A 16,633-nucleotide genomic window follows, 5' to 3' on the forward strand; every position below is an offset into this window, starting at 1 on the left:
TAAGGTAGGTAAAGTGCCAGATACATCATATGCATTCAAAAACCTCGAAAGAATAGGAAATTTCGAATTTCTAAAATCCTTTCTAGCTTTCACATTCTGGGTTCTATGTTGATCACCAGTTTACCAATCACTTTCTCCTATCCCTCCCAACTTCCCCTATAAGCCCAACACATAGGCAGTCCTAATATACTTTTTGGGGAGGGTTTCAGTTCAGTTCAGTCTCTCAGTCGTGTCCGACTCTTTGTGACCCCGTGAAGCACAGCACGCCGGGCCTCCCTGTCCATCACCAACTCCCAGAGTTTACCCAAACGCAATTCCATCAAATCGGTGATGCCATCCAACCATCTCATCCTCTGTCGTCCCCTTCTCCCGCCTTCAATCTTTCCAAATGAAGAGTCTTTTCAAATGAGTCAGCTCTTCACATCAGGTGGCCAAAGTATTGGAGTTTCAGCTTCAACATCAGTCCTTCCAATGAACATTACATCTCTCCTTTATTCTAAAATTAAACCTTATATCACTTAGTACTGATTCTTATTTAATAGTTATAACTTAATAAACTATAAGCTGGGGAGAATAATTTGAATTTACTAAGTTGATATGATTAATATATAATGTAGATAAATCGATATTTTAAAAATATATAAAATTTGTATTATGCTGAGTCAGATTATGGACTAGTTAGTACATCATTTGTAGCGGCATTGTGTTAATACTTATGCAGGTACCATCAATTACTGTCAGAGGAAAAACCCACTCAATTATAAGAAAATAAATTTAACTCCTTTTAAACAACTAAATTCTTAACCTGAACTACTTAGGAATATGTAGTTCATTTATAATGTCAGTGCCACATAACCTATGCTGCTGCTGCTGCTAAGTCTCTTCAGTCATGTCCGAGTCTGTGCAACCCCATAGACGGCAGCCCACCAGGCTCCCCCGTCCCTGGGATTCTCCAGGCAAGAACACTGAAGTGGGTTGCCATTTCCTTCTCCAATGCATGAAAGTGAAAAGTGAAAGTGAAGTCGCTCAGTCGTGTCCAATTCCTAGCGACCCCATGGACTGCAGCCTACCAGGCTCCTCCATCCATGGGATTTTCCAGGCAAGAGTACTGGAGTGGTTGCCATTGCCTTCTCCGACATAACCTATGCAGATAATAATAAGTCACATAACAGTCATGATTTATTTAATCTTGTAAATAGAACTATACTTATCCTTTAAATCAGGATCAGAGATAAATTTAGCCCTTCCCACACTTACTGGCATCAAAAAAATTATCCAACTCATGTCCAAACATACTGATGACAAAAACAAATACAGGGTTAGAGTTGAGGAGAGATTGGGAGCCAAGTACAGACAGACTTTAACCTGTTACAAAAACTTCAGTTGTCAGAATAGTTTTGGGACTTCTAGAAGAAGCCTTGACTCCCACACCCACCAGAAGCCTAGACTTCTACCCTTGCCAATCTGTAAAGAAGCACCTCAAATCCTACCCCACCACCACCAACTACACTGGGGAACCTAGATTTCCATACCCACCCAGCATTAATGAGGCATCACTTCCCTTCCTTGCTGAGGACCTACTGATGAGTCAGAACTGTCACCACTGCCCAGTGCTAACAAGGCCACCACTCCTATGGAAGCAATGTGGGGAACAGTAACGAGGCACCTACACCTCCAGACAAGCTTCCCTGGTGGCTCAGTGGTAAAGAATCCTCCTGCAAATGCAGGAGATGCGGATTCCATCCCTGGGTTGGGAAGATCCCCTGGAGGAGGAAATGGTAACCCTCTCCAGTATTCTTGCCTGGAGAATCCCATGGACAGAGGAACCTGGCAAGCTGCAGTCCATGGGGTGGCAAAGAGTTGGACATGACTAAATGACTGAGCTCTCACATGTGTGCACCTTCAGATATGGTGGTCTCAGTGGAGGCCTAGGGGGGAGCCAGAACTTCAGTTCACACCCAGTAGTAACAAGGAGACCCTCCACTTCCATCGGTGTTAATCAAGTTTGAGTGGGGAACCTGGACTTCTATTCCTGGTGGTAACAAGGCAGTGCTTTCCCTTCCCCAACAGAGTGATATCAGAAGAGACCTGCTAAAAAAGAATATTTAGATGAGAGCCAGAGTTTCATAATACCCACAATGTCCAGGTTTCAATGAAAAATCACTCATATGAAGAACTAGGATAACCCAACATTAATTAGACAAGACAATCAACAGATGTGAACAATAACGTGAATCAGATGTTCATGTTCTCTGACAAGGATTTTAAAGCAATCATAAAAAATGTTTCAATGAGCAATTATGAATCCATTCCAAACAAATGAAAAACTAGAAAGCCTTAGCAGAGAAATAGGAAGTGTTAGCAAAGAAATAGAAAATACCAAGAAGAACCAAATAGAAATTTTAGAACTGAAAAATATAATAACCATAATTTAAAACAATGTATGGGTTCATCATCAGAATGGAGGGGACAGAGGAAAGGATCAGAGAACTTCAAGACAGAGCAACAGAAATCACCCAATTTGAACAACCGAGAGAAAATAGATAGGAAAAACAGTAGAGCCTCTGAGACCTATGGGATGGTAACAAAGGATCTAACATCTGTGTTATCAGAGTCCAAGAAGGAGAGGAGAAATATATCAAGGCCCAAAAAGTATGCAAAGAAATAATGGTTGAAAACTTTCCAAGCTGATACAGTCCATGTCCTGAACTCTTTCTTAACTTGGAGAGTTATATAAATAAATTTTATCCTATAAAATAGTGATGAATGCTATGAACTTTACCCAAATTTCTGTGGATGCTCATAGAAGAGGCATCTTTATCAACCTAGAAGTACCAGATAAAGCACCTGGAGAATAAAAGATGAACTGTTGGGGGCTGGAGGATGGTTACAGTAGTGAGTGTCTTCCCAACAGAAGCTGCAACAGATCTGCCAAAGCACAGAAGCCTAAGAACTTGAGAGTTCTGGTGAATTCAAGAAGTTGAGTATGGCTGCGAACAAAAGGGGAAGGAAAGAATTGGAAGTGGAAGTTGGAAAATTAGGCAGAACCATGAAGAGCCTAGTAAGGCTTACCTAAAGAACCATACCAATGGTTATTGTGTTTTAGGCACAGAAATAGTAGGGTTGCTACTGGTGTCAGTGATACTGCTTTGAACAGATTTCCTTTCACCTGGGCTCGGTAGCTGGCACCAAGCTCAAAGAATATATTCTTAAAGCATTTTATTTGTTTATTTTTCGTTGCACTGGGTCTTTGTTGCTGTGCTCAGGCTTCCTCTAGTTCTAGCAAGCGGGGGCTGTTCTTTGACGTGGTGCACAGGCTTCTCATTGCAGTGATTTCTCTTGTGGAGCACAGACTCTAGGCACCCGGGCCTCAGTAGTTGCAGCTTGCAGGCTCAGTAGTTATAATTCGTGGGCTTAGTTGCTCCAAGGCATGTGGAATCTTCCTGAACCAGGGATTGAACCCGTGTCCCCTGCATTGGCAGGCAGGTTCTTATCCACTGTGCCACTATGGAAGTTTGTCAAAGAATATTGACTATCTGGCTAGACCAGGGATCAGAAAACCGTAACCTACAGATCAAATCCAGCACACCACCTATATTTGTACAGCCATTTCATCACACATTAAACTTACATGAAATTCAAATTTGGGTGTGTATAAATAAAGTTTTATTGGTACACATTCATGCTCATTCATTTATATGTCATCTATGGCCACTTTCACAAAGCAACATAGAGTTGAATTGTTGCAGTAGAGAATGTGTCTCATCTTACAGATTGCTGCTTTGTGCCTTGCAAATCACAATGATGCTGTGTTTCAAGTTGGCAGTGTTTCAAGTACCACACATGTAACACCATTACTTTTTTTTTATTACCAGTACATACCTATAAGTCAAAACCAGAAAACAGAGAAAAAGGACTTCATATGCTTATAAGGCACAGTGGTGTGTGGACTATTTTGTTACCATGCAATAAGTATAGTTTTACTGAAATAATATAATATATGTCAATATTATCAGACTACATTCATCACAATATTCCCAACTGACAGGAAAGCAACAGTGAGAACAGTTAGAGAATTTAAAGTGGAATATTTCATCATAGCAGAGTTTCTTCAGAAAAATACAAAAATGAATATGAAGCTTCAACCAAAGTAATTTTCTGAGTGGCTCATTTCTTAGCCAAATAAGCAAAGCAAGACTATTAGACTTTCAGCTAGAACAGTTGCTTAAAGAGTTGAAGACATTGAGAGCAGTGTCAATAATCAATTTAAAAACAAAGCAATTACTGAATGGTTTTCCTTCACTCTTTATGAGTTAACAGGTAATACTGATACTACTCAGTTTTTCATTTGAAGAGTCAAGGCCTTGTTTGAAATAACTGAAGAATTAACTTCTGTGACTAGTCTGAATGGAACAATTACAAGGGAAAATATTTTTAAAGAAACTGAAAACAAACTGATGCTATATAACATGAAGAGGAACCTGCTAAGATGTGTTACAAGTGATAGTAGTAAAAATATGTATAAAGTAGAAAAATGCTTATTTGAACAAACAACAAAGCTTATGAAAATGTAAGGTGTTTAAACCCTGTGGCTATTTATTGTATTATTCATCAGAAATTAGTTTGTGGTAATATTTGAACTTATCATGTGTTATTGAACCAGTAGTAGCAATGGTAACTTCATTCATTCTTATGGCTTTAACCATCATCAATTCTGTGAATTTTTATCAGAAGTAGAAACTGAATATCCTGACTTCTACCACACAGCAGTTCTTACTGTTTGATTGTGATTCTTTTCAGCTCAAGAGCAAAACTAAGAATTATTGAATAAGAAGAACAGCCTTTAGCCTCTGTAATCAAGCTATGAATGGCTTTGGAAATTAGCTTTTGTGGGAGACTTGATAATATATCTTAATGAATTTCACCAATTACAAGGTAAAACAACACTTATACATGAAACTTAGACTTTAGTACAATCATTTTGATGATGAGTAGCGTTGTCTGAATTCCAAGTAATGTCAAGCTACTTTATACATTTCCATGCTATCAAAAGTTAAAATAAGAAACATATTATCCATTCCTATAGAAATTTGCAGTAGATATATTTTCCAAGCTCAAACTGCAGTTCCAAGCAGCATTTTTTAGACCTCAATGCAAATGCAAAGGAAATTTCTATATTTCAAAATTAATTTAACTGTGCAATTGAGGAGTTTCTACCTAACCATCAGTTAAAAATGATTAATCTGTAATGTAATAACATACTAAAATACAAATATCAAGAGAAGAATCTAATAGAATTCTCTAAATGCCTTCTATGCAATGAATATACTCAAAATCATATGCTCGTGGATTGATGTCATTGTTTGGCAGTGCATTTTTTTTTTTCCAGAACATGGAAAGACATTTTCAAAAATGAAATACATAAAATCCCATTACAGATCAGCTTTAACAGATGAACATTTGCAAACTAATCTGATGATAGGGAATACTAATTTTGAACCCTAATTAAGGAAAATGTATTCCAAAAACAAAGACTCCTATTCTTCTAATTAGTAGACATGTATTACCAAAAACTGCACTCAGTTATTACTATTACATTGTAAGCATCATCGATAAAATATTTGTTGAAATTTGTTTCATTATATTAGTATCTACAGAATATCTTTAATTTTGCCCCTTGACCTGCAAAATTTACAATATTTACTACCTAGTCCCACATAAAAAAGTTTGCTAACCCCTGACCTATCTACATGGTTCCATGCACACATTCAATTCAAAATGATACATTGCCCTTTGCCCCCAAATATATCCTGGCCTAACTTCTCCAAACATTCCCTCAAATCTAGAAAAAAAGAAGATTTCACAGTATCAAAGACTAAAACTGACAGGTAACCTAAGGTTTGGATCTGGGTGAAACTGATGTCAATTATGAGGCAGATGGCCCTGAATGGCAGGATTAAGAAAATCCCACTCATGAATTACCTTGGCTTCATTTCCTCAAACACACTAAGTGAAAAAGGTAGTAAGCCACTTATTTAAGGCCCATACTCTATCCCCTGATGACCCACCATCTGCCTCCCAACTTAGAGTTGGTGTCTAAATCAACATAAGATGTCAATTTCTTAACCTTTCAGGTGTGCTCACCAGAAATCTGATCCTCACCCCCACCTCCACTCTGTATCCTCTAGACCCCTCTATTTCCTATTTAGGCAGATCAACAAAACAAGCAGGCAGGGAAACAGCAGGGAGATTGGGAGGAAAAGGGAGGAGACTTATATTTAAGAAAGTGCAGTTCCCATAACCATGGGCAGCTTCATGAGTGTGCAACCTATACAGCTGCACAGGGCCCTGTCATGATAAGAAGGGCCTCGTATTTGTTTAATGCTCTGTTGTCACTGCCTTGAAATTCTTAATATTTGAACAAGGAGCCCAACATTTTCATTTTGCATGTAATTTTCCTGCAGGTTATGTAGCCTATCCAGCTCAAAACTTTAAGGAAAGGCCAGCATCTTAAAGGTTCCCAAGAGAAGTCTGTGCTGGGAAGTGTACTGTGCTGTGTATCACATTAGTAAAGAAGAGATAAAAAAGGTAAAGTCAGACTGCATGGACATCAGTGTGCCTTCTAGCTACAGACTTGAGATGGAGATCCTGCCACTGCTTCCATAGACATATGGTAGGTTCCAAGGTAAACATCTCAGTCACTTGTAGATGGATATTGAGCCGACAGAAAGCCTTGTCTTATTTGAAGATAATGAGAATAATCAACCCAGAGCTAGAGGAAGTACACAGCATCTGGAAAAAACAGGACAAAATGAGAACTCTTCCTCACCAGGATGATCCAGGAGAAAATTTTAGAAACCTGTTACCATCCTTAAAGTTTCCACAAAATAGAAACAAAAAAAAATGAAGAGGTGGGACTGATATGAAAATCTAACAAGATGAAATGAAAACTGAAATGAATAGGGTAAGGAAAATGAGCAAGTACTCTAAGACAAGCAGGAACAAAATTAAAGTACACACTGGAGACAGTAACAATGATAATTCATCCAGCAGAAAACAGAAATTGGTGTCAAGAACTAAGCTGATGCTAAGATATAGAATGGAGTGGAAAAAGAGATGAAAACAGTGAAAGAACAAAGATAGCTGTGGAGAAAGAATGGAGAAAATGGAGAACCAACTTATGGTTAATTTGAGTTCTTAAAAGAAAAGCAAAGGCAAATGGAAGTGACATAATAAAAAATAAAAGCAGAAATTTTCTCTGTTAAAGCACAATGTATGTTGATTGAAAGAGCCTGCTATATTCCAAGCAAAGTCAGTAAAAGAGGACTCACAATTGGACACATCATGGCAAATGTTTTAATCTACAATATTAAAGTATCTATAATTGTTCAAGCAAAAAAATGAGATCATATTGCCCAGATAGAAACAAATGTCAGTCTATCTGACTTCTCATATCTAGAGTAGTATTCATCTGAGTTGCTTTTCAGGTGTAAAGATGTCAGAAAAACACTCTCTGCTAGTTGTGTGTGTGTGTGTACATGCACTCACTCAGTCGTGTATGGCTCTTTGTGGTCCCATGGACTGTAGCCTTCCAGGCTCTTCTGTCCATGGAATTTTCCAGACAAGAATACTGGAGTGAATTTCCATGCCCTCCTCCAGGGGAGCTTCCCAACCCAGGTATCAAACCTATGTCTCTTGCATTAGCAGGAATGGCACCACCCGGGAAGTTGCTTCTCTGCCATCTAAGGGATCATAAAATAGATCACCTTCTTGAAAAAAATAGGTTTACAATATTTTTCAACCAACAAAGAGACGAAATTTAAAAAATAAAATAAAAAGCTCAGACTTCCCTGGTGGTGCAGCAGTTAAGAATATGCCTGCCAGCATAGAAGGAATCCACCTTAACATAGTAAAGGCCATATATGATAAGCCTACAACAAACATTATTCTCAGTGGTGAAAAACTGAAAGCATTCCCCCTAAGATCAGGAACAAGACAAGGGTGTCCACTTTCACCACTATTATTCAACATAGTTCTGGAAGTCCTAGCTACAGCAATCAGAGAAGGAAAAGAAATAAAAAGAATCCAGATTGGAAAAGAAGTAAAGTTCCCACTGTTTTCAGGTGACATGATACTGTACATAGAAAACCCTAAAAATAGTATCAGAAAATTATTAGAGCTGATCAGTGAATTTAGCAAAGTTGCAGGATACAAAATCATTACACAGAAATCACTTGCATGTCTATATACTAACAATGAAAAATCAGAGCAATTAAGGAATCAATCCCATTCATCACTGCAACAAAAAGAATTAAATATCTAGGAATAAACTTACCTAAGGAGACAAAAAAAATTCAACACAGAAAATTATATGACACTAATAAAAGAAATCAAAGATGACATAAACAGATGGAGAGATATTCCATGTTCCTGGGTAGGAAGAATCAATATTGTGAAAATGACTATACTACCAAATGCAATCTACAGATTCAATGCAATCCCTACCAAATTACCAATGGCATTTTTCACAGAACTAGAACAAAAAAATTTCACAATTCATATGGAAACACAAAAGACCCTGAATAACCAAAGCAGTCTTGAGAAAGAAGAATGGAGCTGGAGGATTCAACCTTCCTGACTTCAGATTATACTGCAAAGCTACAGTCATCAAGACAGTATGGTAATGGCACAAAAACAGAAACATAGACCAATGGAACAAGATAGAAAGCCCAGAGATAAACCCATGCCCCTGTGGGTACCTTATTTTTGACAAAGGACGCAAGAATATACAGTGGGGCAAAGACAGCCTCTTCAATAAATGGTGCTGGGAAAACTGGACAGCTACATGTAAAAGAATGAAATTAGAACACTTCTTAACACCATACACAAAGATAAACTCAAAATGGATTAAAGACCTAAATGTAAGACCAGAAACTATAAAGCTCTTAGAGGAAAACATAGGTAGAACACTCGATGACATGAATCAAAACAAGACCCTCTATGACCCACCTCCTAGAGTAACAGAAATAAAAACAGAAGTAAACAAGTGGGAACTGATTAAACTTAAAAGCTTTTGCACAGCAAAGGAAACTATAAGCGAGGTGAAAAGACAACCCTCAGAATGGGAGAAAATAATAGCAAATGAGACAACTGACAAAGGATTAATTTCCAAAATATACAAGCAGCTCATACAACTCAATACCAGAAAAACAAACAACCCAAACAAAAAGTGGGGAAAAGACCTATACAGACATGTCTCCAAAGAAGACATACAGATGGCTAACAAACACGTGAAAAGATGCTCAACATCGCTCATTATTAAAGGAATGCAAATCAAAACTACATTGAGATATCACCTCACACCGGTCAGAACAGCCATCATCAAAAAGTATAGAAACAATAAATGCTGGAGAGGATGTGGAGAAAAGGGAATGCTCTTGCACTGTTGGTGGGAATATAAATTGATACAGCCACTATGGAAGACTGTATGGAGATTCCTTAAAAAAACCAGAACAAAACCACCATATGACCCAGCAATCCCACTCCCAAGCATATACCCTGAGGAAACCAAAATTTAAAAAGACACATGTATCCCATTGTTCATTGCAGCACTATTTGCAATAGCCAGAACATGGAAGCAACCTAGATGTCCATCAACAGATGAATGGATAAAGATGTTGTGGTACATATATACAATGGAAATATTACTCAACCATAAAAAGGAACACATTCGAGTCAGTTCTAATGAGGTGGATGAACCTACAATCTATTATACAGAGTGAAGTAAGTCAGAAAGAGGAAGATAAATATCATATTCTAACACATATATATGGAATCTAGAAAAATGGTACCGAAGAATTTATTTACAGGGCAGCAATGGAGAAACAGACATAGAGAATAGACTTATGGACATGGGGGGAGGGGAGGAGAGGGTGAGATGTATGGAAAGAGTAACATGGAAATTTACATTACCGTATGTAAAATAGATAGCCAAGGGGAATTTGCTGTATGGCTCAGGAAACTCAAACAGGGGCTCTGTGTCAGCCTGGAGGGGTAGGATGGGGAGGGAGATGGGAGGGAGTTTCAAAAGGGAGGGAATATGTGTATACCTATGGCTGATTCATGTTGAGGTTTGACAGAAAACAGAAAAATTCTGTAAAGCAATTATCCTTCAATAAAAAATTAATTAATTTTAAAAATATATGCCTGAAGAGCCCAGGAAATGCACTGGCATGAGGGATGCATCTAGGTGAGGTGTCAAAATTCTGTAGATTGACTTAAGAATGAGGGCCTGATAGAGTTCACATCCAGGGAAGTGGACTACAGGACCAGGGTTGCCTTATGATTTTTGCAGGCTTTGGGCACTTTTGCCTTTGTGGGGAAAAAAATCTTAAATATTGTAATTTTACTACTGCATTGGAATAAAGATGAATATAATCCAAAAAAAAAAAAAAATTATCTGCCTGCCAATGCAGGAGACATGATTTTGATCTCTAGTCTCGGAAGATTCTGCATTCCTTGGGGGCAATTAAGTCCTTGGGCCACAACTATTGAAGCTCACACGCACTGGAGCTCATGCTCCACACCACGAGAAGCCACTGCAATGAGAAGTCTGTGAGTCGCAACTAGAGAGCAGCCCCTGCTCCCCAGAACTAGAGAAAAGCCCTTGCAGCAATGAAGACCCAGTGCAGCCAAAAATCAATCAATCAATAAATAATTTTTTAAAAAATGCTCAAGGATGGAGAAGTCATGGAAGGGAGCCTTGTCAAGCTAAAATAGAAGTGCATCCAAATAACTGCATCATATAAATCTCACTATGTTTTCTCAAATTGTGTTCTGAACTTTTTAAATAAGAAAAAACTATGTGAATCTTAAAACCTGCATTAACATTTTCATGAGTTAGATTGTAGAAGGAGGTAAAGATCAAATGTACTAAATTCTGTATCTCAAAAGCATGATTCAAAACATGCTATTTCACTCTGAACCCAGCAATTAGATAAAAATAAGTTTAGAAAAGCTTTTGAAAAACTTAAACATCCATGCCACATAATATATATACTATATCAACTCAGCAAATAGAAAGGTATAGTAAAAAGTACAAGTTGCCCCTTCCTCCAGGTAACTGCTTTCAACTAATAGAATAAAATGCTTTCTAAAACAATGGAGAAGATAAAAACAAAACTGAAAATAAAGAAAATGGCTCAAGAATGTTAATAAATGTCACAGAACAAAATGGCATAAAATGAAAGTTTTCAGGATTTTAAAATGTAAACCCTCTATTAAAAGACTTCTTGAATAGAAGAAATTTAAGTATAATCTAGTTACAAAAGACAGTATTTTAAAAATGACATAGTCATAAAACAATTATACTCCAATAAAGAAATTTTTTTAAAAATTTAAACAAAAAGTAAATAAATAATAATTAAAATAAAAAATTTTAAATGATGTAGTTTGCTACAAAGTAAAAAATAGGCAAAGATATATTCGACAAATACAGACTAAAAATAAATGAGAGGGAGAGGAGTTGGCAATGTTACTGAATCAAGATAAAAAGCATTAATGAGGCAAAGAGAGCTTTATATTGGTAAAAGGGTACAAATAGAATTCTCATTGTGTTGATGTTCAATGCCAGAATATCATTCTATCAAAATATATAATCAAAATTGTATTAGTCAAGGTTCTCCAGACAAACAACACAATAGAGAGAGATTTATTTGAAGGAATTTGCTCTTGTTATCATGGGGACTGGCAAGTCCAAGGTCTGTATATCTGTAGGGGAGGGCCAACAGGCTAGAAACTCAAGTAAGAGTCGATGCTGCAGGCTACATCCCAAGATCTACAGGGAAGGCCAGCAGCCTGAAAATTCAGTCAGAGTTTCTGTGTTGTAGTCTTGTGACAAAATTGCTGCTTCTCTGGGAAACCTCAGTCTTTGCTCTTAAGGCCTTCAGCTGATTGGAAGTGGCCCACCCACATAATGGAGGTAATTTGCTTTAGTCAAAGTCAGCTGACTACTAATGTTAATCCCATCCACAAATACCTTACAGCTATATCTAGACTAGTGCTTGACCAGACAGATGTGCACCATAGCCTGACAAGTTAACATGTAAAATTAACCATCCAAGAAATATCAGGAGAAATTGACATATAGACAGTAGCAGTATAAGACTAACATACCTCTTAGTTATTGGACATATCAAGCAGACCAAAAACTAAATTAAATATAAGGAATATGAATACTATTAACAAACTATATAATATACTATGGATTATAGATAAACTGTATATGAATATAACATATACTTTTTATATTATAAATTCTATAAATAGAATAGTGGTAGCAATCTGAAAAAAATGTAATGTTGGATCTGTGTCTCACACTTTGTATGAGAATATATCCCACAGAGATAAATATTTACATGTTACTTGGAGATCAGTGATAGACTTTTTAATGTAATTTTGAAGTTTGGAAAGGCTTTCAGGGAGTGACGCAGAACCGAAGTCATACAAATAATAAATAAATTTGAATTAAAAAGTTATCTCTGCCTGGCAAATCCATTCTTTTTTAATTGAGTTCTTTTACTTTAAATGAGTCCTTACTGAGCTGTAACCAGTCTTCTGTATTCCCATTTGGCCTGTGGGACCTTAGTTCCCTGACCAGGGTTTGAACCTGCACCCTCAGCAGTTAAAGCACAGAGTCCTAATCACTGGACCACCAGGGAATGCTTAGGCAAATCCATTCTGTTAGTCACTCAGTTGTGTCTGACTCTTTGTGACCCCAAGGACTGTAGCATACCAGGCTCCTCTGTCCATAGAATTCTCCAGGCAAAAATACTGGAGTGGGTTGCCATGCCCTCCTCCAGGGGATCTTCCCGACCCAGGGATAGAACACAGCTTTCTCACATTGCAGGCAGACTCTTTACCAACTGAGCCAACAGGGAAGCCCTTCTAAGCAAAGCCAAAAGACAAGTGAAAAATCGGAGATAATATTTGAAATTCTTATCACAGATGCTTTATTTCTCTGAGTTCTTACAAATCAATAAGAAAAAAAGGCCAACAATGTAATAAAATACTGATACTAGTAGCATGGCTTAGACAGTAAAGAATTTGCCTGCAATACAGGTGACCTGGGTTTGATCTCTGGGTTGGGAAGATCCCCTGGAGAAGGGAATGGCTACCCACTCCAGTGTTCTTGCCCGGAGAATCCCATGGACAGAGGAGCCTTAGAAGGATACAGGAAAAACTCATAACATTAAGTGCTTTTGGGAAACAGAACTAGTTGGTTAGAGGACAGAGATGAGACTTTTCACTCTATATGCCCTTAGGTACCATTTGAATGCTGAACCACAAGTATATTACCTATTTAAACATTAAAATTTTTAAATGATAAAAACATGTATTAGAATCCTACCCATAAATAATACACTCACTATTCATAAGACAGGTAATAAGAAAATCTCAGTGCTCTAAAAACAAAAATTATACAGGCCATCTTCTGTGACCACCATGCAATAAAGCTGGATATGAATGCAAACTCTCACTGTCCCCAGCGCAGACATACCTAAACTTGGAGCCTCAAGGGTTCAATCAAATTTATCACATATGCCTTCTAACTCGGTCAAGTTCTATGCTCATTTTTTATTCCTTCATCATAGAGTCTATTGAAGAAAGAAGCCAACTGTGAGTCCAAATTCTAACACTGTTAAGCCCTGTTTCAGAAAGTCTTATTAAATACACTTTATGAACACAGATACCTGACTGAGACCTTGATACATCTCTCCAAATGGAGAGGACCTGGCAGGGAATCTGGCCCAAGCACCAAAAGTTTACCCTAAAATTCATGTTTCCACTGCCTTCTCTCCCCTTACTAGGCATTTCTCAAAAGGTGATCAAGAGGTCACTTCTCCAAATGCCTCAATCTCATGAACAGGGAAATAGTGAAGGTGTACCAGAAGGACACACACAGGTAGCTGAAGATGGACTCTCAAAGACCCATAGGTAAACATAACCCTCTTATTTTATATATTTACTTCTTTACCGCAACAGCATAGTCAGAACGGATAGTCATGTGATGTCACAGATGTCTCTTTGGTAATGTAACAGATATGATGGTAAACGCTGTAGCAAGCAAAACTGTTTGAAAAATTGAATGGTAAAGAGTTGAATGAGGGTGTGTTAGTATGTGTGTGTCAGTCGCTCAGTTGTGTCCAACTCTTTGTGACCCCATAGACTACTGGGCTCCTCTGTCCTTGGGATTCTCCAGACAAGAATACAAGAGTGGGTTGCCATTCCCTTCTCCAGGGGATCTTCCCAACCCAGGGATCAAACCGTAGTCTTCTGTATTGCAGGCAGATTCTTTACCATATGAGCTACCAGGGAAGCCCATACGTTAGGATACTAAATTACAATTTTATAATAGCATGAGAAGTTGGAATTAAGATACACAAATTTCAGAAATAAGATCAATACTTTACAGATCAAGTTTCACATTCTGGGTAGATGATCTTTTATTTAAATGTTTATATGTGTAGAAACACATACAGTGTGTTCTATTTTTGCTTTTCAGTCCTCTAATACCTGGTTAAGCTGTTTGTTTTTTTTTTAATTGGAGGAAAATTGTTTTACAATGTTGTGTTGGTTTCTGTTGTACATCAGTGTGAATCAGCTGTAAGTATATGTATATTCCCTTCCCTCTTGAGCCTTCCTCCCACTTGCCCATCCCACCCCTAAACAGTTCTTTATATTAGATTTTCTCTGATGAAGTAACTGTTATGGTTTCTGTTCTCCTGATTCAACCTTGACCAATACCCAAGAAAACAGTAATTTTGATTAAAACTACCATAACTATTAAAATGATCCCTTCAGAAGAGAAAAAGAAAGAATCTAACAATAACAACAGCAAAAAGCCTCTGAAGAAGAACCGCCACTGTGGGATTGAGGTGGAGGGGGAAATGTCATTGGTCTATCAAATGTTACAGCCTATTATGAAGCTGCACCAATTTTAAGGAATGTGATACTGGCACAGGAAGAGATAGACAATGTAACAAACCAGAAGGAACAAGTTCAGTTCAGTTCAGTTGCTCAGTCGTGTCTGACTCTTTGTGACCCCATGAATCACAGCACGCCAGGCTTCCCTGTCCATCACCAACTCCTGGAGTTCACTCAAACTCACGTCCATCAAGTTGGTGATGCCATCCAGCCATCTCATCCTCTGTCGTCCCCTTCTCCTACTGCCCCCAATCCCTCCCAGCATCAGGGTCTTTTCCAATGAGTCAACTCTTCACATGAGGTGGCCAAAGTATTGGCGTTTCAGCCTCAGCATCAGTCCTTCCAAAGAATACCCAGGACTGATCTTTAGGATGGACTGGTTGGATCTCCTTGAAGTGCAAGGACTCTCAAGAGTCTTCTCCAACACCACAGTTCAAAAGCATCAATTCTTCAGCGCTCAGCTTTCTTCACAGTCCAACTCTCACATCCATATATGACCACTGGAAAAACCATAGCCTTGACTAGACGGACCTTTGTTGGCAAAGTAATGTCACAAAAGCAGACACAAATATTTATGGTCGTTTTGATAGCTTATGGTGAATGATGTAGGATTTGTGATCTCCGAAGAAGAAGATTTAGCTTCAGGATCAGGAACCAGGCTTGATCACTCAAGAGCTTTTGTGTAGCAGAGTTTTATTAAAGTAAGAAAAGGGACAGAGAAAGCTTCTGACATCGACATCAGAAGGGGGATGGAGAGTGCCCCACTCACTAGTCCTAGCAAGGGAATTATATACTTTTTAATTCGTTATTACAATAAATCAAAAGAATGTCTCAAGGTTGTAAAGATCTTACTAGACCCACTCCTATAGTATACATTTTAAGATAACTGAAGTCGCTCAGTTGTGTCCGACTCTTTGCGACCCCATGGACTGTAGCCTATCAGGCTCTTCCGTCCATGGGATTTTCCAGGCAAGAGAGCTGGAGTGGATTGCCATTTCCTTCTCCAGGGGATCTTCCCGACCCAGGAATCGAACCTGGGTCTCCCGCATTGCAGGCAGACACTTTACCGTCTCAGCCACCAGGTGGGGTATCCTATAATATACATTTTAAGATAACAGGATTAGCCAGAAGGTTTTCAGGAAGGAGAAACATGTCCTCAAGCAGGATACATTATTGTTATACAATCGTTACTAAGGAATGTAGAAAAAAAATGTTTGTCCTTTCCTTCTTCTTGAGAATTCCAGACCCCTATCTCCTCCTTGAGAGTCCCAGACCCCTTTTTCCTCCTCAGGGACCCTGGACTTATTATCAACCTGCCTGGGAATTGACTTTTTCAGTTTTGCAACATCTCAATCTACTTACCTTAGTCTCAAGAGAAATGCAGGAAAAGAGAACCCCATCTGCCTGTCATCTCTTGACTCCTGAGCTGTTGCTGCTTTGGGCAAAGTCTTTAACCTCTTGGAACCTCAGATTTCTCATTTGTAGGATGTAGATAATAACTACCACGAAGGGCTGTTGAAAAGACTTGAGATATTGTCATAAAGTGCCCAGTACTATGCATGGCATATAATAGCTTCCTAATAAACAGTTGTTATTATTTTCTTTCACTATAACTCATAGTCTACTTTTAATGGTTGCAGTTTTTTTT

Source organism: Bos taurus, chromosome X (assembly GCF_002263795.3).
Source record: "Bos taurus isolate L1 Dominette 01449 registration number 42190680 breed Hereford chromosome X, ARS-UCD2.0, whole genome shotgun sequence".
NCBI lineage: Eukaryota > Metazoa > Chordata > Mammalia > Artiodactyla > Bovidae > Bos > Bos taurus.